Here is a 22,303-nt window from a genome sequence, read left to right as displayed (position 1 = left end):
CATCTGTTTGCCAGATAGCTATTTGTGTGCTAACAAACAATTCCTGCCACCACTCCACATATGAATAGAGCGTCCGTTTCTCTCACCACTCCAAATTCTACTGTGGACCACACTTCTTCAGTAAATAGCTGCAGTGCATATCAGGGATATTTCCTGCATTTATTATTTGACCCTCCATAGCCACTTTTGACAGATTCAGGCATCAGTACATCTACATCTTATTAAATTGCACCTTTCTCACGCGCTAATTACGCCTCTTAAAAGTGAAACGAACTCAATTTAATTGACATTTCTATTTTAACCTCTTGTATTTCAGAGGTGTTGATGAAACCTTTCTGCTGACAGGATCACTCTTCCGGGCTTATCGTTTCTGTCAAATTTTTAGACGACTATGCGCACATATCTACAGTACAACATGGAAATGAAACAGTATCCACGATAAGTAAACATTTAAATAAAATACACAAATAAATGAAATACTATTCATTATAGAGGTATCATTAGGACACAACCACCTGCATCACCTGTCATGTTGTTGCTTTAAAATGAGCTCATTGGGAGCGGGTCTCCTTTCACAGAGTTGCACCCCAATATTTCAACATTAGCTCAGAATGCATGAATCAAAATCGTTTTTATATTCAGGATTGTCACTGAACAATGTCAAGGTCCTGAAAGATAAAACAACATTAGCCATTAGTACAGTTTTGCACTTGCAAAGCGAGGGTTGAGCAGAGGAGTATTCAATAGTTGCAATCTGCAATCTGCAATGCTAAGCAATATGCCATCTCACCTACACACTGTCCCTTTGTCTTACATTTATTATTAACATGCATTTTAAGTTTACGCTCTGATTGACTTTCTTCTGATAATAAAATTGTTCACCACGGGAGGTTGCAAACACACCTCTCGGACTGATACTCACACATGGCAACAGAAGAAGAGAAAGTGCTCTAACTATTTATAGTCAAACTCATAAGGGGTTGCAATTATTCTATTTACAAAGACTCAAACATGAAGGTTGTCCAATGCTGTAATGCTGAACTCATGGTCAAATGTGTCAAACGTTTTGTGTAAAATTCATGGTTGCCTTTCAAGTTTCCATCTACCTTCACATCAAGCTGACTGAAATTCACATTAAACAACACCATTAAAAGGGTGTCACCTATCAAAAATATTTTCTATGTGTGAAAGGAAAACTTATTTTAGAACAGAAACTGTATAATTGATGCTGATGTGAGTAACCACTTAGAAAGTGATGATACACCACCATCATATTAATTAACTTCCACGTGAGTTGGAGTAAAAAGAGTAATTTAACTTTAAATGCAGCATCTAAAACGTGTTATTATCTTTGACTAAGTTTTATTAATATGACAACACAGTGAAAAATAAAAGGTGTTCCTTTTAATATGTTTCTATAAATTGGCTGTTTAAAACTGGCACCCTTGGGAAGCTACTTTCTCCGGTTTCTAAAAGCCTCAACATTAATTCAAGTCATGTTAAAGTGGTGCAACGGAATAAACAAAACACCTAGAAACCACACTTAGAATAATCACCTCATTTCATGGAATACATTGTTTATACAGTAAGTGGTGTTTATATATTCAGAAATGGATTAAAAAAGTTAAGAGAGCTATAAGAAAGGTATATTGTATTTTTAATACAACAGATAATGCCGATAATACAGTATTGTGCCCTTAAGCTATCTTTGTAACTGCAGTTAGATTGTCTGGTATATATTTAATAATTGGAAAATAGGTTTGTGTCTCAATCAACTGGGGGGAAAATTACATTTTCTTTCTTTTACATAGAAAAGCATAGAAAGTTCTTATGCAAAAACCTCTTAGACCTTTAAGAAAGATATACTAAATGTTTTTTTCATTAGGAATGCATTTTCACATATCTTTTCGTAAATGTCTTGTAAGGCATTTATTATCAATATTTTGTAAATGTGTCAAACAAGCTTAACACTAGTATGAGAATGGTGTTCCTGCAGGACATTTTAACGAGTTGGTGTCACATGACTGTCACCAAACTTCATTAAAATCACACCAAACCTGAAACTTATAAAAAAAACTATAAAAAATGTTTTAATGAATAATTGTTATTAAATATGTTAAAGAACAGATTGAAGGATAGTTTGACAGCTTTTGGGCAGCAACGTTTTATAAATGGAGTTTGATGTCATACTGTTTACACAAATTCCACAGACTTTCCCAGACCGATGCATACGCATCATCCTCCAACAACCAAATAACAGTTGTCCGAGAAAAAGGTTTAGTATAGAAGAAGAATAATTCACTTGAAGTACAGATGAAGAAGTAAAATGCTTAGGTATACAAAAAACTCAGTTGCTGTGTCATTTAGGGCATGTTTTTGAAAACCACAACGAGTGAATTTCCATCTTTGGTAGTACTCAGTGGCACACAGCACCAGCCCTCCCGGAGACTCAACCTTTGAAGGTACTGAAGAGGCTGCTGATGAACGAAGGTCTGCTAATGAGACTTCAGTGCCATAGGCAGTACAGGGCTGCCAGAGGCTAAATAACATATTCCTGTATTTATTTCAAATATTATTTAAAAGAGCATTGGATTGAGAGATGAGCTTTCGACCTGGTTACGTAAGACTTATTTAGCAGAATAGAAGGAAATAAGGAAGCCTTACACAATACATTCATCATGGCAGCCATTGATACCAAAGGATGCATCAACCTGATCAGATCGGCCTGTAAGGGGTTAACTGACAGTTAGGCTCATTAGAGAGAGCAGCATAAAAATACACTTTGTGTTTGTTTCGTTGAGCCTCTTACAAAGTTGTATTATTTACGGAGGTGGTTAATATTGCATATTTCTCAGAGCTTATTTACTAACTGTTATGAGGACTAACATTTTAATCAAAACACCCTGAATCCTCCAAGTGACTTGTGAAGCAGTGGATGTTCAAGCTCCTTCACAAGTGTTTCTAAAGTATTTTATCTGTGAATTACTTCACTATACTTTTAACTGCTGTAGTGTATTTCCAATGAGCCCAAGAGTCTATTAGCACTCAGTTTCAATTACCAGCACTCTAATGGATGTTGACACTGAATCTACTCCAATTGCAAATCTAGGAAGCTCACTTCTTCAGATGAGCGCCGACGTCTCGTCAGCAGCTCGGCAGATGCTTTGGAGATTCAGTGTGACAAACCACATGGCATATAGAGTCTGACCCGCATCTCAGTACGCACTAGGAGATGGTTGAAGTCGTGACAGAACTTTCAAAGATACATTCAGATACAAAGCAAGCATCAAAGCTGGATCACCGACAAGACTGACTTTATTGCTTTTCCAATTACCTGCCTGGTACTGGAAGTGTGATTGGACATTTAGTCCTTGATTGAGTGGGACTATCTCCTTAACTTTTCGAATCTTGTAGGAAAAAAAAGCTTGTTCAGAAGGTATAAATGCTTCCCGAATATTGTACAATACATAAAGGGCATGGCCTTTACAACGGGTAATAGCATTAGTATTACATTTTAACTTTAATATTGTTGATCAAAGACGATTAAATAAACATTACACTCACGGCCACTTAATTAGGTACACCCTGCAAGTACCGGGTTGGACCCACATTTTCCTTCAGAATTCTTCGTGGCATAGACTCAACAACATGCTGCGAAAATTCCTCAGAGATTTTGTTCTATATCGACACGATGCCATCAAGCAGTTGCTGCCGCTTTGTCCGCTACACAAGATGCCAATCTCTCGTTCCACCCGGGAATGTTAAGCCCTCCCACTATTTTCCAAGAGGGCGTTGCCATATTTTCAATTTCAGGATTTAACCATGAGATGGCGCTTCATTCACAAATACAGAAAGACAAGTTTCAAGGACTTTCAGTACTTCAGTTGTGTTTTGGTGAAGAGCATTTGAACACATATTTGTTATGGTTTTCACAGGCTACTACAGTATAACGATAAAACATCAATATTTTAGATAAAATAAAGTATATCTAATCTTGTAATTCAATAATATATAGTCTTTATATATTAAATAATCATAATAATAATAATGTAAATGTTTACACTTCTTTATTTGTTATGCTCATACTTTTACCTTTACAATAGTTTGCTTTAATATGCAGTATATTTTTTTAATATATTTTTGGTGTTTGCTTCCTCCTGCACATTTCGGACACATACTGTATGATTTATTATTATTATTGATATGAAGATAAGATAAGATGTTACTTTATTGATTGAACATTTTTGTTTAGAGTTCTCTGGTAGGTATACCTCAACTATGAGAGACAAAAAGAAAACAAAAAAATCCAGAAAATCACATTGTCTGATTTTTAAAGAATTTATTTGCAAATTATGGTGGAAAATAAGTATTTGGTCAATAACAAAAGTTGATCTCAATACTTTGTTATATATCCTTTGTTGGCAATGACAGAGGTCAAACGTTTTCTGTAAGTCTTCACAAGGTTTTCACACACTGTTGCTGGTATTTTGGCCCATTCCTCCATGCAGATCTCCTCTAGAGCAGTGATGTGTTGGGGCTGTCGCTGGGCAACACAGACTTTCAACTCCCTCCAAAGATTTTCTATGGGGTTGAGATCTGGAGACTGGCTAGGCCACTCCAGGACCTTGAAATGCTTCTTACGAAGCCACTCCTTCGTTGCCCGGGCGGTGTGTTTGGGATCATTGTCATGCTGAAAGACCCAGCCACGTTTCATCTTCAATGCCCTTGCTGATGGAAGGAGGTTGTCACTCAAAATCTCACGATACATGGCCCCATTCATTCTTTCCTTTACACGGATCAGTCGTCCTGGTCCCTTTGCAGAAAAAAAGCCCCCAAAGCATGATGTTTCCACCCCCATGTTTCACAGTAGGTATGGTGTTCTTTGGATGCAACGCAGCATTCTTTCTCCTCCAAACACGTCTAGTTGAGTTTTTACCAAAAAGTTATATTTTGGTTTCATCTGACCATATGACATTCTCCCAATCCTCTTCTGGATCATCTAAATGCTCTCTAGCAAACTTCAGACGGGCCCGGAGATTATCAGTGGTCTTGTATGTCTTCCATTTTCTAATAATTGCTCCCACAGTTGATTTCTTCACACCAAGCTTCTTACCAATCAGAGCAGACATGGCTCTGGTTTCAGACATAGTGTGAAAAGAGGTGCTGCAGCACAGGAAGTATGAGAAAAATAAAGAGCTTTTTCAACATGAAAAGTATACAACGCATACCCAATGCTTTAGGTAAGAGTTGATAAAACGCTGTGAATTGTGGCTATAAACAAGTTTTGAAATCAGAAATATATATGTTCACCACGTTTTTCCTTCTTCTATGTCCTGCAGTTTATACGAGTTTCATAAAGTTTCACTAAGAGCATTTTAAACCAGCCCTCCTTTGCTCTCTGTGACCCACATCAGCTCCCATAGCTAAAGTTTTATGATCACTAGTCGTTGCTTTAACGTTCTTGTTGGAGCGGGATGACAATGCTCTTTACAATTTGCTGATCAAGACTTTAGTGTGGTTGCTATTAAAGTTTAAAAAAAAAGTCTTCTTCCGATTTTCAAAAGTCCTTTATTGTCCTTCTGTTCACGCTTCATCTCTTTAAAAAAAAAAAGTAAAAAACATCACCATCACACATTCTGAATTATATTTACACCTCAAGAAATCCACACAGCATCTTTCTCTCCCTGACCCGGTGATATTATTCTTTTCAGCATTTGGGAATTATTGAGGTTGTCTCCAATAAAAGGATTTCACAGGATTTGTATACATTACCCATTGATGGTGATTTGTGAACAAATGTTAGGGAAGATTCTTTTAAAATATTATTGTGTGTTCTTACCATAAAATACAAGCACATCAATATTTAAAAAATATATTTCATTTACCCTTATTTATGTCATGTTATCTTACTTGAGACAGAAATTAACAGTTTAGCAGCAGATAATTGATTGGATTTGGACCACAGAAACAGCTCCATAATTGCAGGCCTGGCATAGGAAAGACAGTTTTGTTGCATAACAACATCTGGCAGTGCCGCTGTCAGCTTTGTTGAGCTGTCTGACAGGAGATGTTAGCATCCTGCCATCCTGCCTGCTGTACAGTACACGTAGGCAGTCTGCTAGCTGGCAGGAGCTGTCTCTCATTATACCAATCAATCATCCTGTAATCAAGAGCAGCGTGCCATGGTCCTCAATGGATACAAGCAAAAATGGTCTTTGTTCACATGTTTCATATGACAGCAATATTGCACAGTAAAAATAAACTGAACTTTGGACAACTTTTATGATAATGGGTTTTTACCAGCAGAAAATAAAGATACAAGGTGAGACACTGCAGGTACAAACAAATAGATGTTCATGCACTGGTTGGTTTTAAGAGTTTGGGTGTCTGGATCTACTGCACAGTTAAAGGCCTTACATGTTCTATAAGGATAGCCAAAACACAGATAGACATTTTAAACAAATGCAATTTCTTGTAAAAATTCCATTAAAAAATTATCTGTAGAACAGCCGATCTCTGCTCTAATCCCACTACTTAAAAAAGTAGTCACAGCACAGAAGGATGCGTAAAGAGCACCGATCGATCGGTAGAGAGTGAGTATCGGCCGATCTCGATCGGTGACCGATCGATCGGAGCATCCCTATTTGTATGCAATTGTGCTAAATTCAACACTGGAATCAAGCAAATATTAATATGTTTGCATGACATTAGTTATTTATATTTTGATATCACTTAATTATACGTTTAATACATTTAAGTCAAGCTAAGGTACATGTGAAGGTAGCTAGTTAGTGCTCTTACCTGTGAGGCCTCCTCCAAACAGCATAATAACCAGACTGTATCATTAAAACTAAGTACCAGTTCAAGATCCTTGACTTTAGACAAACAATTCAAAAGACAAAATGTATTTAAAGACCAATCTTTATTTGAATGTGCCTCTTAACCTGATATATTAGTTATACAGTAATAGTATTGACAATCTAAACAAACTGAGCAACTCAACAGTCAAGTTTATATTTCTTATTGTCTAAGCATTTATTATTTTCATTTTCCCCCTCTCATATTCAGTGTGGACGGATTGAGACAGCGTGGTGTCCAGAGAGCTGCTGAGACTTCAGGGAGAAACCTCCGTGTGATGGACGTCCAGTCTGTTGGTTTGGAGAGGACTGAGGGTCTTTCCTCAGCGAGGAGGACCAGGCCTGATGGAGGAGCCCATGCTGGGCATAGCTGATACAAACTGCACAGGGCTAGTCTGTCACTTTATTTGACTAAATGTGTTCACTTATACATTTAATAGGTTTACACCTTCTGTCCATATGTGCTTTTTATTTAAAACATGTTTGATTAACTTTTGGTTCACATTTCAATAAATTGGATTTGTATTTGCACTCCTTTCGTCCATTATTCTTACTGAAAGTGTTAGATTACACATTCACATCTGACTGAAGATTGGCCCCATTTATTTGTGACGTTGCAAACTCTGCGGTACAAGGCACAAGCAGGGGCGGCGCCAGGGGGGAGCTAGGGGGTGCTGAAGCACCCCCCAGGATTGCCAAAGCACCCCCATGAAATATGTGTTTTTTTTCTTTTTTCGAAAATTATTATTATTATTTTTATTAAATTAAATTAAAAAAATTATTGATTACATCAATGCAAATGTGAAACAAACACATTTTTGACCAAAAACATAAAGCCAACACAGGTGATATGATTAGGCCAATGGCCAGCACCCATTCGATTTTTGACCTACCCATAGGCTAAATTACTTTGTGACACTTGAGTGACTTCCTGTTAGCTAGAGCGCCAAATTATTTGCTAACAGCAAAGTGAAAAATTGATCGTTTTTTAGTCCTTAAAGCATCCACGTGTGGACACTCAATCAAAACCACCTGAAAGCGAGAGGGATTCTGCACATAATAGGCCTCGTGAGTACAAGTAGCTTACTTCTGGGTCTCTGTGTTTCATTCAAGCTCTGCTCTGTGTGTGTGTGGCACGAGCCATTTTGTGTGCGTGCGCGAGCGAGAGAGAGAGAGCTCGCGCACCGGTGGGTATCTACTGGAGATCGTTGTGGTTAGCATCTGGTGCTAGCTAGCCAAGCTAACGGATATAAGGAGCTTTTTCAACAACAAGGTGGCGGGAGAACTCTCTCCTGTCAGACTGAGAGTCTCAGGTAACCTCAGCTCAGGTGAAGTAAAGGACTAGATAGTTAACTTTAGTCTAGTTATCTCAGTGGGTCTCAAACGGTTTGTTTTAAAAAGGGGAGTGATTTGTAAAATATCTATAAAGAAATAGAAAATCTGTTTACAGTTCAGTTTCATATGGGTGTTGTTGAGAGATGTATCCATAGATCTCTTAATGTTGCTCTCAAAGTGCACCAGATTGATGCTTTTAACTTCAATATTTATATTGATATTTATCAATCAAGCCTGATGAAATTAATCATCTAAATAAAATTCAAGACTGCCTTAAGGACTTAAAAACGTGGATGACCTTAAAACGACCTTAAAACTTTTTAACAAAGTTATTGTACTTGGCCCGAAGAATCTACGAAACAAATTATCTAAAGACATACTAACTATGGATGGCATTAATTTGGCCTCCAGTGAGACTGTAAGGAATCTTGGTGTTATATTTGATCAGGATTTATCCTTTAACGCCCACATAAAATCAATTTCAAGGACCGCCTACTTCCATCTACGTAACATTGCAAAAATCAGGCATATCTTGCCTCAAAACGATGCAGAGAAACTAGTCCATGCATTTGTTACTTCTAGGCTGGATTATTGTAACTCTTTATTATCAGGGAGTACCAATAAGTCAATCAAGTCGCTTCAGCTGATTCAAAATGCTGCGGCTCGTGTACTAACCAGAGTTAGGAAAAGGGACCACATTACTTCTGTTCTGGCTGCCTTACACTGGCTCCCTATAGAACACAGGATAGAATTTAAAATTCTTCTTCTCGCCTACAAAGCCCTTAATGGGCAGGCACCATCTTACCTTAAAGAACTCATTATACCCTACTGTCCTACTAGGGCATTGCGTTCCAATAATGCAGGGTTGTTGGTTGTTCCTAGAATCTTTAAAAGTACAATGGGAGCCAGAGCCTTTTCTTATCAAGCTCCACATTTGTGGAATCAGCTTCCAGTTTGTGTTCGGGCGGCAGACACCCTATCCGTTTTTAAGAGTGCGCTTAAGACCTTCCTTTTTGATAAAGCTTATAGTTAGGGCTGATTAGATTCAGCCCCTAGTTTTGCTGATATAGGCTTAGTTTGTCGGGGGACATCTTACTTCTTCCTTCTCTCTGTATATACCCGTGTACACTCATGTTCCGATTAACCCAGCTTCCCCAAATGTCTTTCTTTTTGGTGTCTATATACGCTGGGATCCGGAGTCATGGATGATCCTGCGGTCCTGTGTCCTGGATCGCGAGCGCTGGATCTTGAGTCGTGGCTGTGGTCCTGGATCATAGGTCCTGGATGGATATCCTCGTGGATTCATCTTCCTATTATACACACATGCATTTCCAAACATTTGGACTACCTATGTTGCAAATGTATTATCTTTTCAATTTACACACGGCATCTATTGCACGTCTGTCCGTCCTGGGAGAGGGATCCCTCCTCTGTTGCTCTCCCTGAGGTTTCTCCCATTTTTCCCTTTAAACTGGGTTTTCTTTGGAAGTTTTTCCTTGTACGATGTGAGGGTCTAAGGACAGAGGGTGTCATATTGTCATACTGATATTCTGTACACACTGTGAAGACCACTGAGACAAATGTAACATTTGTGATATTGGGCTATATAAATAAACATTGATTGATTGATTGATTGATTGATTGATTGAATATTTAAAAAAAATCTTCCCGGGGAAGCATGCCCCCGGACCCCACTAGAGGAGGTGAGGTCCCTCCTAGAGGAGGTGAGGTCCACCCCCCACTTGTAAAAATAGCACTTTACCCCTGCATAAACCTATATGCTGTGAGTTGATTATCGAGCCTTCATTGTAACAGTCGCGGGTACACTGTGTGTGCGTGTGGGGAGTGTTGCAGTAGAAATGTCAACAGCAGCGCTGGTACATTAATGGGAAACCCTTAATGTTTGAGCACCCTCTATGAAATGTCAAGCTACCCCACAGCACCCCCTAGAGAAAATCTCTGGCGCCGCCACTGGGCACAAGTGATGTGAAGCTCATAAAGTGAGGCAAATAGAAATAATCAGCTGATGGAGTGTAGATGTGGAAATAGCTGCATTCGATCAGCTGACTGTGTTTTCACAATAAAAGTAGTTTCTTAGTGAATGTCCTGTACTGGTCTTAACATCTCATAACATCAGCTTTTAATGTTCCTCTTGGATGTTCTTCTTGACCCTCAGAGAAGGAGAAAATGTCGTGTCTTTCAGGCATGTCCTTTCCTAACAAAAATGACAGGAAACATAAAACATATTATTGCAGAACAAGTGTGTTATTTATGAAAGCAGTGTGTTTGTGTGTTTAGGGGCTGTAGATATAATTATTTTGTAATTGTAATGTTTTTTTTTTATTTCAACAGTGAGCGACAAAGACGATCAGATTATGAATGAACAGTATGAAGTTTATCAACATTGAAATATATTTTATTATCAAAATAATATTTAACTGTTATCAAAAGGTAGTGCAACTGTAGAAGCTTGCATAAATAAGTATTCGATTTTCACTTACCGCAAAACCGCATGCATGCACCGTCTGTTGCAACCGCAGAGTGAGTCACAATAGTCCGATATATAAGCATGAAGAACAAACAAACAAGGCCGAGGTCAAGTTGTGTTAATTCCCTGGATGAACTGAGCAGGCAGAGTGCCTGTAGCTTCACGGAGCAGCTAGCAGAGAGACACGAAGCTAGCAGCAGCAATCACTTGACATAGCCGTCACTCAATGTGACCACGCCCTAATTTATGCAAACACTTTAAGACCTAATAGTGTCCCACCTAGTGTCAGCAGAAAGTATTAAAATAATGATTACAACAAAATGCAAAAAATAAATTTAAATATATATAAAATATATTTTAAGATCATGTTTAATCATCTGATTCGTCTGTACATTGCTGTTTTAGTCTGTGTTCTTCTAATTAGTGTCTACAGTGTGTGCCTATTGAGCTGTTTAGAGCCATGTGGGACAAAACCCGATCCTGCCCCTCCCTCTCACTGTCTAAGTGAACGGTGACAGTAAAAACTACACTGCGCATTCTCAGAGTATTTTCCTATTTAATGTGTGTGGCAAAAAATAATGACCATAGGGGCATAGAGCTGCCATCCCCACCATACGTCATCTCACATCATTCAGAGCTGATTGGCTGTAAGTACGTGTGCCGCGAAAAGTGTGGTGTGTGAAGAGCAGGTGAAGAGGAGGAGAGAGACGTGTCGTAAAATCAGGAAGTAAGCTGCGCATGGCTTCCCTCCACAAAAAAGCAATGAGATTTCTCCATAGGATTTTAGAAAATAGCTCCAAATAAGATCTGTCGGAAACGTACCTGTGCTGTAAATTCATGGTTTTGTGTTGGGTGTATGAGGGTTAAATGAATGGGGTTCAGTTTATGTGAGTGTGACTTTAAATCTGGATGGAGATTCGCGGGGTTTATTGATATGTATAAATAGAGGGGATACATACATTAACGTCATTGAGATTGAGGAATCAGGAGAGGCCACTAGTAAGTGTGATTATTATATTGAATGTGATTTAATGTGTATGGGATATATGTGATCCTAATTGGTGTATTGTTGTTGTCCTTTTTCTTCTAAGGTTAACAACCTATTTGGATTTGATTAAATAATCAAATAGGAGTTGTTTCCGTCCATCTTGATTCCACCCATACTGTTGGGAGATAGACAGTACAGTTGTTAACTAACGCATCGGGAGGGATAACGTTTTCAACCGATGGCGAGACACAGCTAGAGGAGCGATCGAAGCTACCGGAACTCACGACCGAACGAGCAGGAAAGCCCGTGTTCGCAACGAGCGGCGGGAAGTGAAGGCCCGAGGCTAGCAAAGCTAACAAGGACCGTGGAAGCTAGCGGAGCGTAGCTAACGAAGCTACCGGAACTCGCGAAGCACCGAGGAGTGCCGGTCCGCGAGTCAAGCTGACAACCGGACGATAAGGAAACCCCGTGGTCGCAACGGTCGGCGGAAAGGGAAGGCCCGAGGCTAGCAAAGCTAGCGGAGCTAACGTGGTCTGATCACGTGAGTAACACAGACAATATGTCGGCGCTATCTAGCCAAAGAAGCTAGTGTTAGCATAGCGAAAACGAAGCAGTAGCTATCCAGCAGACTGAAGGTTTCCACAAAATAAAGCTAACTAGCAAGAAGACAATAACTAGCTAGCAGACTGAAGAGTGCTAGCATAGGAACCCAAGCTAGCTATCAAAGTCAAAGACACCACGTTATTGGTTAGCAAACGAAGCTACCCAGGGAGTAAAGGAGAAGCTAGCTAAGCCAAAGGCACCAAGCTGTTGGCTAGAAAACGGAGCTAACCAGCTAGCGATCCAACTAGCTAGCCAGGACAAAACAGATTGAGCTAAACTCAACCTTAAATTCAGAGAGATGATTAAGGGGGAGGAAACAGTGAAGCATCTGAAAGACCTGCGGACGAGGGCGAAGGTGGCTCTAGTTCGTAAGGTGAACTCAGTAACAAAGACGGTGAACACTATGTTAGAGGAGGAGTTGATGAAAGAATATAGTGAAGTCCACAAGGCCGCCACCAAAGTCACAGAGGCCAACAGTGAATACCTGATGCATTTAATTCTGAACGCTGATAGCGACGAGGACCAAGTACCAGAAGAGCTGAGGGCAGACGTGGAAAAGACTGATGGAGAGACCAGCCAAAGGCTTGAAGAGGTCAGTGAAGTGATTAAAGCAAACCTTTGGTCTAGGCATGGAGAAAAGAAAGTGATGTTTGTCATCGGGGAAGCTGAAAAGGTCTATGAGGACGCAGAAGCGACACAAATTGACCTGGTGAGCTATGAGAATTACGAAAAGCAACTTAAACATTTAGAAATACTGATTAAAGAATTAAAGGAAGTGCACAGCACCTGGAGGGAATGGGCTCCTGTGACCGACCAAAAATATGTGGAAGAGATAGTGCGCCAGCTGGAGACAAGGAAAAACGCACTCAAGCGTCAAAAGGAAGCTGAGTTCAACAAAGCACGCGGCGCAGCAGAGTTGGCACGTGGCGCAGCAGAGTTGGCACGCGGCGCAGCAGAGTTGGCACGCACCGCAGCAGGATGAGCGCACCAAGTTAGTCGAGACCCAACGTGCGAAGCTAGCCGAGATTCAAATTGCTGCAGAGGAAGCACGCATTGCAGCAGAGGATGAGCGCGCCCAGTTCGCCCTGGTTCAGCTAAGGCAAGACCAGGCCCAACGCTCTAAATTGGCTGAGGCTCAGATTGCAGCAGAAGAAGCACGGTTTGACCTCATGAAAGCGCAGCATAAAGCAGTGGAAGAGGCAGGCACGGAACCCAGATACAACCCGATGGGAGCGATATCAAAGATACGACTCAAGCCGGTAAGCCTTCCCAAGTTCAGTGGCAGTATGAGGGAGTTTCACAGCTGGAAAAAGGACTGGGAATCTTTGCAGAAGCAGGGAGAACCATCCGGGTCGCCTGAAGTCAAGAAGTTCCAGCTTCTGGACAGCATGGAAGAAAAGGTAAAAACTGATGTCAAGTTGGCCAGTTACAGTACAGTCGAAGACATGTTCAGAGTATTGGAGAACCGGTATGGAAACAGGACCACGATTACACTGCAGATCGTCGCAGAACTGGAGAAGATACCAGCTGTGAAAGGAGATCAGCCGAGGAAGGTGATAGACCTCATCCAAGCTGTGGAAAAGGCTTTGGCAGACCTCACAGACCTCGAGAACCCTGGAGCCATCAACCACCCGCTGATGATTAGGTCTATAGAAAGCAAGCCCGACCAGGTGAAGCAAGAGTGGGTCATCTTCAGGGCTAAGCCCGAAAACGGTATCACCCCAGTCAACCATTTCAATACGCTTCTGAAGTTCCTGAAGGAGCAAGAAGAAATTCTAGAGATCTTGGAACAACTGAAAATAATGGAGACATCTGAGAAAATGGACAAACCGCAAAATAGGTTCGAGAGGAAGTATGCCTACACAAAAGCCACCAGAAGGGACACTCCAGAAGGTGAGTGCGTCGTGTGTGGAGAGGATAAGCATAATAAAGTTATTCTTCTGCAAGAAGTTCAAGGGGTTTGGCTTGGCTGAGAGAAAGACTGCTGTGGAGAAGGTAGGAGCATGCCGCGTTTGTCTTGGATGTCACGATGGGGTAGAAGAGTGCACAGACAGGTTCCTCTGCAACAGGGAAGACTGCCAAGAGAGGAGCTCCTCGGACCACCACTACCTCCTCTGTCCAAAATGGGAACAGCTTCCAAAGGGGAAACTTGGAAAAGGCAGCGAGAGGGTAAGAGAGCTAACAGAAGAACAAAAGCTGGCCTTGTCCAAATGTTCCCCAGAGGCGGCGGCAGAGATCAAGAAAGCTTTCAGTAACAGCAACAAGACTTCAGTGACTAGGAGCACTAGGAAGGATGAAGGTGGACTTCTGGAAGATAATAGAATGACCGAGCACCCTGTCATCATGATGCTGTTGGAAGTCACTGCCAATGCGGGGCAGAAGATCGGAGCTCTGATTGACCTCGCATCAGACACCAACTACATCACTCATGTAGCGGCTGACAGGCTCGGTCTGAGCAGAGAAGAAGTCACTCTGATTGTGCATGGAGTTGGAGGAATGACCGTGTCAGTCAAGACGAAGAGGTACCTCCTGCGAGTAAGAGTCAATACCCCCAAAGGTACTGTGAAGGCTCACAAGCTGGTTTGTTATGGCCTGGAGGATATCGCTAAAGTGCATCAGAGCGTCAGACCTGAACAGCTAAAGAGGTTCTTTCCGGAGGTTGCAACAGAGGAACTGATGAGACCAGACCATGTCGAGCTCCTCATCAGTCACAGAGAGGGGAGACTCGCTCCACAAAGACTGAGGATAGTTGGAGACCTCGTATTATGGGAGGGCCCACTGGGTAAAACCGTGGGCGGAGCACATCCCAGTCTGTTCGAGGATGTAAAAGTGACTATGCACTAGTCCGAGACGCACTTTGCTCGCTCAATGAGGACAGCTGCAGTGAGGTACAGAGAAGTAGTCGAGAGTCCTGAGACCCTGAGGGAAGAAGAGACCAAGAGTCTGACTCAGGAAGTAAAGGCAGAGACCAGAAATACAACTGCAACAAGGAGAGAAGTTCTCGAGTGGTGGAAGTGGGACAGCATCGGTGCAGCCTGTGAACGCAGGTGTGGTGGGTGTCGCTGCGGGACATGCCAGCCAGTAGGAAAGGAAATGACCCTGGCAGAAGAAAGGGAGCTGGAAGTGATTAAAGAGGGTCTGTCCTACATGGCCAAAGATGAACACTGCCTGACTCCACACTGGGACACATCTTACCCATGGACCGAGGACCCAGCCTCACTTCCAAACAACAGAAGAGGAGTGGAGGCTACCTTTCTGAACACAGAGAAGCAGCTCAGGAAGGAAACTGAGTGGCAGTCCGCCTACAAAGGTCAGATTCACGAGATGGTGGAGAGAGGCGCGGCAGTAAAACTCACCACGGAGATGATAGACGGCTGGAAAGGACCAGTGTGGTACGTGAGCCACATGGTTGCGCCGAACCCCCACTCAGTGACGACACCAGTGAGACTGGTCTGGAACAGCAGTCAACAGTTCAGGAGGGTCAGCATGAATGACATTCTGCTTAAGGGGCCAGATGTGCTGAACCCCATCAGATCGGTCTTACTCAGATTCAGGGCGGGAGAGCATGCAGTCCTAGGAGACATCCGAAAGATGTACAACTCAGTCTGGCTAAAAGAGCCCGAAGTCCACCTGCACAGGTTCCTCTGGAGAGACACCCCAGAAGAGGACATCGGTGAGTACGCCATCACCAGGGTAAATATTGGCGACCGACCCGCTGGGTGCATCGAACAGTTGGCGATGAGGGAGACTGCTCGGCTGCCCAGGTTCGCGCATATGGTGGAAGAACGCAAGGTCCTGGAGGAGGACATTTATGTGGACGATATCTTAACGTCCCACAATGACCCAAAGAGGCTGGAGGAAATCACAGAGGGGGTAGAAGAGATCCTGAGCGCCGGAGGCTTCTCCCTCAAGCCATGGGTCAGGTCAGGCCAAAGTGGGAGGCAGAGGACTGCGGAGCAGGTCCAAGCTGGAGCAGTAGCAGAGCCAGGGGTCAAGACACTGGTACTCCCGAACCAGTTAAGCAACGAGGACAACAAGGCTCTGGGGATTGGATATCATGTGGACAAAGATCAACTTTACATGCTGCTTTTGTACAACTGAATTTCCCCTCGGGGATTAATAAAGGTTCATCTTATCTTATCTTATCTTACATGATGACCTCAATCAACTTCTCAAGAAAGAAGAAAAAGATGAGAGTGGGACTGAATCCTGACCCTTTGACTAGAAGGGAGCTACTTAGTCAAGTTAGTGGACTCTATGATCCAATTGGCCTGGTTACGCCTGCAAAGCAGAAGGGGACTATCCTCGTCAGAAGGGCCTTCCAAGAGACAGAGAGAGGAAGATTGACAAAGGAGACTTGGGACAGCCCACTCTCAGGGAACCTCCGAGAAGATGCTATCAAGCTGTTTGAGGAGTATGTGAGGCTGAGTAAGGTCAAGTTCCACAGGAGTCTCACGCCATCCGGGTGGAAAGGCAAGCCGTGGGGAATCACGTTTTCAGACGGGAGCGATAACGCATACGGTGCCGTGATGTACCTGAGATGGGAGTCGAAGCAAGGGGTCGAGGTCAGGTTGGTGGAGTCAAAAGCCAAGCTAACACCTCTCGACCAAAAGGGTGACGTAGTCAAAGCTGAGATGTGCGGGACAGAAATTCACGGGGTTTATTGATATGTATAAATAGAGGGGATACATACATTAACGTCATTGAGATTGAGGAATCAGAAGAGGCCACTAGTAAGTGTGATTATTATATTGAATGTGATTTAATGTGTATGGGATATGTGTGATCCTAATTGGTGTATTGTTGTTGTCCTTTTTCTTCTAAGGTTAACAACCTATTTGGATTTGATTAAATAATCAAAACTAGAAGTTGTTTCCGTCCATCTTGATTCCACCCATACTGTCGGGAGATAGACAGTACAGTACCTGTTAGATAAATGCATGTTTTGTTCAGCCGGATAATATCCTACTTTTATCATTTTCGAATCATAAATCTATCGATTAGATTTATGATAGACTTTTGAAACTACAAGAAGATAGGGAGGACTTTTACAAAAAAGTAATAGAGATTTTTGTCCAGAAGGATAGGCAAATGGACTTCATCTTCAAGTCAAGGTAAGACCACAATTTTATTGAAAATGGGATCTTACTAAGAGAGAACAATTCAATATTTAAATGATAAAATTACATTTTTTGGGTATCCTTCTGTTGAACTGTCTGTTAAAATTAATTGAAGCATCAGACAAAAAAGTTTTTGAAAATAATATTATATTTTGATTTAGGTCAAAATATAATATTTGTAAACCTGAAGAGTCAGTGCCAGTGCCTCGCCAGCCATGAACCTCTCTGCAGGAGCTTATATATACATGTAGACATCTAAGTTTTTTGTGCCCCACCACTTTTGCACATATAGAAACGCAACTGACTATATTCATAATAATATCTATTGCATCCATGGGTAGAAACATGTGTTGTTATGCTGTAAAGTTGGGCATTTTAACCCTTCTCTTGCATTTCGGGTCAAAAGTGACTGAATGACTTTTATTTTAATCATAAATATTGTGTTTTTCATCCAATTGCCTCAATACCTTATGTTATCTTCCATACTAGGCCTCTGAACATATACACTTGATGATCACCACTTGCATTGCATTTTGAGTGATTTATTCAACAGTGAAACACCCTTGACATTTTCAGTCAGATTTGACCGCCATAGAAAATGAATGGGTATGAGTGTATTATGTTCATCCTGCAGATGGAAAACTATAGGTTACTTACGTAACCCCAGTTCTCAGAGTGACATGAAGTGAGATGTCTCACTATGGGATGCGCCTCATCGCAGAGCAAACAGAAGCATCAATCTCATTACGCCAATCCTGATTGGCTGGTGATCTTGACGTCAGCGTCAGGGAATTCACCCCCTATAAGTAGCTTGCGCCACGACGCATGCGTCATTCAAAATAAGCACCTCTTCTCGCTTCAAGGAGGGCCGTCTGGTGAGACATCTCACTTCATGTTACTCTGAGGCCTGGGGTTACTTAAAGAGCTTACGAAATGCTTTTAGCACCTGTTAGTGGGCTTAGTATATGATAGAGGTTGCATTTGTATTGTGGAATGTGCCATATGATTTTTTTATTATTGATCTATTTTTAATAAATCACGATTATAACAGCATACAAAAGTTGTCAGTTAGTAACAATCGTTCGTTGCGCCGGAAACATCAACTTCGGCCATTTCCGGCGGTGACGTCATGAGTGGAACACAGCTGAGCTCAGTCCCGTTTGAATGCATTGAAGGGCCAAATATTACGACAAAGGATGCACAGCAATAAGACGCCAAGAATAATTGGCAAGCGATATGTTGTATGGGGATGTGGGGCCGTCTCAACATCTGGTTATGGGATGTTTTTGTGGCCAAAAAATGATCAAATGTTGCGTATATGGACAAAACAAGTGCGTCGTACGAGGCGGACCTTTGCTAGACCAGGTAACCCGGGGTCGATGAAACCGACGATGTGTGGGGCAGCACATCAAGAGATCGTGTTTCGAACAATCAACAATGCCCGCTAAGGAGAGAGAGTAAACGCTTTCTCGAAGGTTCGTTTTGCTTTCTTACAACGTTACGTTAACTCAACCTTACGTTTGCCATGAGGCTATGTTACTTCCCTTAAGAGCTAGCTGTCTTAGCTAACAACAGTTAGCAGCTAACGTTTTCTGCAGTTTGTGTTTCCACTGAAAAACGTGATGTAGTTATTTAAGGGTAAGTTAACTAAACGTTATCTTACAAGTAGAGAAAGTTAAGTTGTGTTTAAAATCGTCAATGTAATGCACGTTAAAGGTTTTGTGTTGAGCATGAAGTTAGCTTTACTGTAGCTCACCAAAGGTTAGCATGTTAAGCTGCACTTTCTGTGGCAGCTCGCTTAATACAAAGAGGGATTTTGTGCTTCATTGTAAACTTTTCTTACAAATGTGTGTTAATCTACCTGAAATTGTAGGGACAGTTTTTTTCTACTCAACTATACAGACCATTGTTGAGGAGATGCAAAACATACTGTAAATGAGTTGGGTCTGACATACATGTTACTTTGCTGCTAAAAAATGAAACATTATCAGATGAGGACATCACCAAAGTGTGTGAGTCTGTCAGGGGATTTGATCTGTTCTTTGCATGTCGTACAGGGCCTGTACACACTGCTCTGGTATGAATTAAAAATATAATTGTAAAATGTATGTCTCTCGCTCTTGTCATCATTCAGGCTTTGCATTTGAACTCCTATGACTGGTTGCGGACTTGAAGGGAACGACTCCATGGCCTTCCTGACATCCAGGAAAAAGGTGAGATTCTAATCCATTTCAATGCCAACAGCAAGTCATTGTTTTTAACTTTTTTAATATGATTTTTTTGGGGAATTTCTGTTTTATTGGATAGTAGAGATCTACTGGAACCTAACACCAGAGAGAGAGAGATAGAGGGAGGAGATGATATGCAGCAAAAGGCCGAGCCGGATGGTTGCTGCTCCGTGTGGAGCGTGTTCTATCAGGTAAAGCACTTTGGTACCCAGTTATTTATGGTATTGAGTTTGAATTTAGCCTTTGGAAGGTCATTTCCTGAAAAAAACATTTATTTGTCTCAACATTCCTGTAATAATTTGTTTTTTATTGTTGATATTGTTTTGTTCTTTATTTTTGTTGTGAGAATCACTTTGCAATTGTGTAAGTGCTAGCTATATACATAATTATACTAATATTATTGTTGTTACCATCATTACCATTATTAAAAAAAAATCTTTGTTTTCTTTATTTATCGCTGCAGAAAGGATCATGCCAGCCCATATCAAACACCTGATCAAGAACTTGTGAATCTTCAGGCAGAAAAGATGAAAACACCTGTTCAAAGTTCCAGTTTCCTGTACATGGAACCATGCCTGTCCTCTGTTCCACATGTCTTCAGTCAGTCCTGAGGCCTGTACTACGAAGCAGGATGTTCTCTTCGCGGCTAACTTCAGGGAAAACTCCGGCGTTCCGGTCCTACGAAGCTGGTTCTCTTTTTAGCGGGCTAGATCTCCATGGTAACTTATGCTGAACGGCTAAACTGCCCCGGAGCAGGTTAGGTTGCAGGCTAAGAGCTCAACTCAGTGAAAGCACTGCCTGCTGACCAATCAGAGCTCAGTGTGCGGAGTTTAAAGCGATCAAGTCATATTACAGGAGAAAGGAAATACAGAAAAGCTGCCGTCGCAGGAAAGACGGCCGGCAGAAATCACCGACTGTGTGAACGTGAACATTAATAGAATATCACCTCCATCTTCAGAGCAATCTGACTATTATAACATTAGCGTTAAGAAAGCTTACTTAAATATCGGCCACAACATAAGTAACCGGATCAGAGTACATTAAGTACAGTCCGCGGCATATCACTTCATAATATATCATATATCTCCTGATCTGAGTCAGCTGAGCCGTATTTGGCCGTGCAACACTCAGTGTCACATACTGTATGCAGAAGTATTATTTTAAGCAACACATTACGTTGAGGAAACACTCGAGTCAAATGTAATGAAAGTCAGATCGTGTTTTAGACGGGGCAGTGATATCATAAACCTGTTAATGTACGCATTCAAACACTTGTTCTGTTCCCAGCTGTGTTCACCTTGCAGGTGCAGCTCTGTGGCTTTGATCCTGATCAAGTGTTTAAGTCATGGATGTTTAAAGTTTAACTTCTTCATATTTGACTAGTATTAAAGTGCACTTTTCATTCAGGAAGTATGACGCTGCGCTGTCGGTACGCTTCTCCATGTTTTGTGATTGGTCGAATGCTCCAGATACCACCCCTTTCATGTGAACGCGCACCTAACTAGATAGGACACGGCTGGCTTGAGCGATCCACTTGATAACCCGCGTCGTAGGACCGTTTAGCAAGAGCACGTATGTTTTGGATTAGGCCAACCGGCTAACTCAAACATATCCAGGTTAGGTTGAACCGGCTTCGTAGTACAGGCCTCTGGACCCTATGACTCGGACACTAGTTCTACCAAGGCTTATTAGAGGTAAGAGTGGTAGGAGACGAGTGGAGTTATCTTTGTATTTAGGCTGCAAGTCGACAAAGGTGATCAGATGCTAATAATGATCCGATTCATTTGATATTGATTGTCTGCCAATACCGAATCCTGATCCGATTCTTCTATTTCCCAGATAATACAGCTGCACCGTGTACACTAGCTCTATTTGTTTTTGCCATTGTAATTCACCATAAGCAATTGTTGACTGTAACGTCTAGACTCTATGCCAACCAACTGTAATTTGTAATGTATTATACTTTAACTGTTCTGGCAACCACAGCAGCCCAAATGTTAACGTAAATATTAAGTTTTCTTTTTACAGTGTACTTATATCTGTACATTTCTTTTCAGTTTGCTTCAAGAAGTGGCTTCAACAGACAGAAGTGCAGGTCAGATTGGGAAAGGCTGGACGCTACACAACGGGAAACATTATAGACATGAACAAGGAAAAACAACAAACACTTTCTTTGTTGCCTTGTTCTTATCATACATAGTGTTATGGTTTTTGTTACCATTTAAATATTGAATTCTATGTATTACTTTTATTTTAAATCAAATGCACCGGTTTTAGATAATATATTTATTTTGATGTGTAGGTTGATTTGCAGGTTGGTTGTTATTTGTATAATTATTGTATTGTTACTGTGTATTTTATTATATTAACTAGCTATTTATTAAATTAAAATACTATTGTGAACACTATACAATGTCTTTATTTTGTAGATACCAGAATACATGACACAATGAATCTTTGTAATATATTTATGTTCTCTTGTTTAAATAATCATACCAGTATTTAATGTATGCTGGTCACCTGGAATCCTGGTAAGCTCCCAGCAGGGTATATTTAATACTATTATTAAACATAAGCTGGTGATAGATGGATAAACCAGCCATCCTGGCCAGCTGAAGTGTCCAAAACCCCTCTCCAGCCAACCATTCCAGCCTAATATATACTGGCTGGTCAATTTACAACAG

At 41.4% G+C, this 22,303-nt stretch overlaps 1 long non-coding RNA gene across 1 annotated transcript; it reads left to right on the top strand.

Moving 5' to 3' along the window:
* Nucleotides 1-18,313: 18,313 nt before the first annotated feature.
* Nucleotides 18,314-20,278, top strand: LOC139433129 (uncharacterized). Its single transcript, XR_011642708.1, has 3 exons — nt 18,314-18,866; nt 19,526-19,810; nt 20,083-20,278. It is a non-coding gene; the product is annotated as an uncharacterized lncRNA (long non-coding RNA).
* Nucleotides 20,279-22,303: the final 2,025 nt, after the last annotated feature.

Source organism: Pseudochaenichthys georgianus, chromosome 3 (genome assembly GCF_902827115.2).
Source record: "Pseudochaenichthys georgianus chromosome 3, fPseGeo1.2, whole genome shotgun sequence".
Taxonomy (NCBI): domain Eukaryota; kingdom Metazoa; phylum Chordata; class Actinopteri; order Perciformes; family Channichthyidae; genus Pseudochaenichthys; species Pseudochaenichthys georgianus.
The sequence above is the reverse complement of the archived record's forward strand: the minus strand, read 5'-3'. Positions and strand labels throughout refer to the sequence as shown.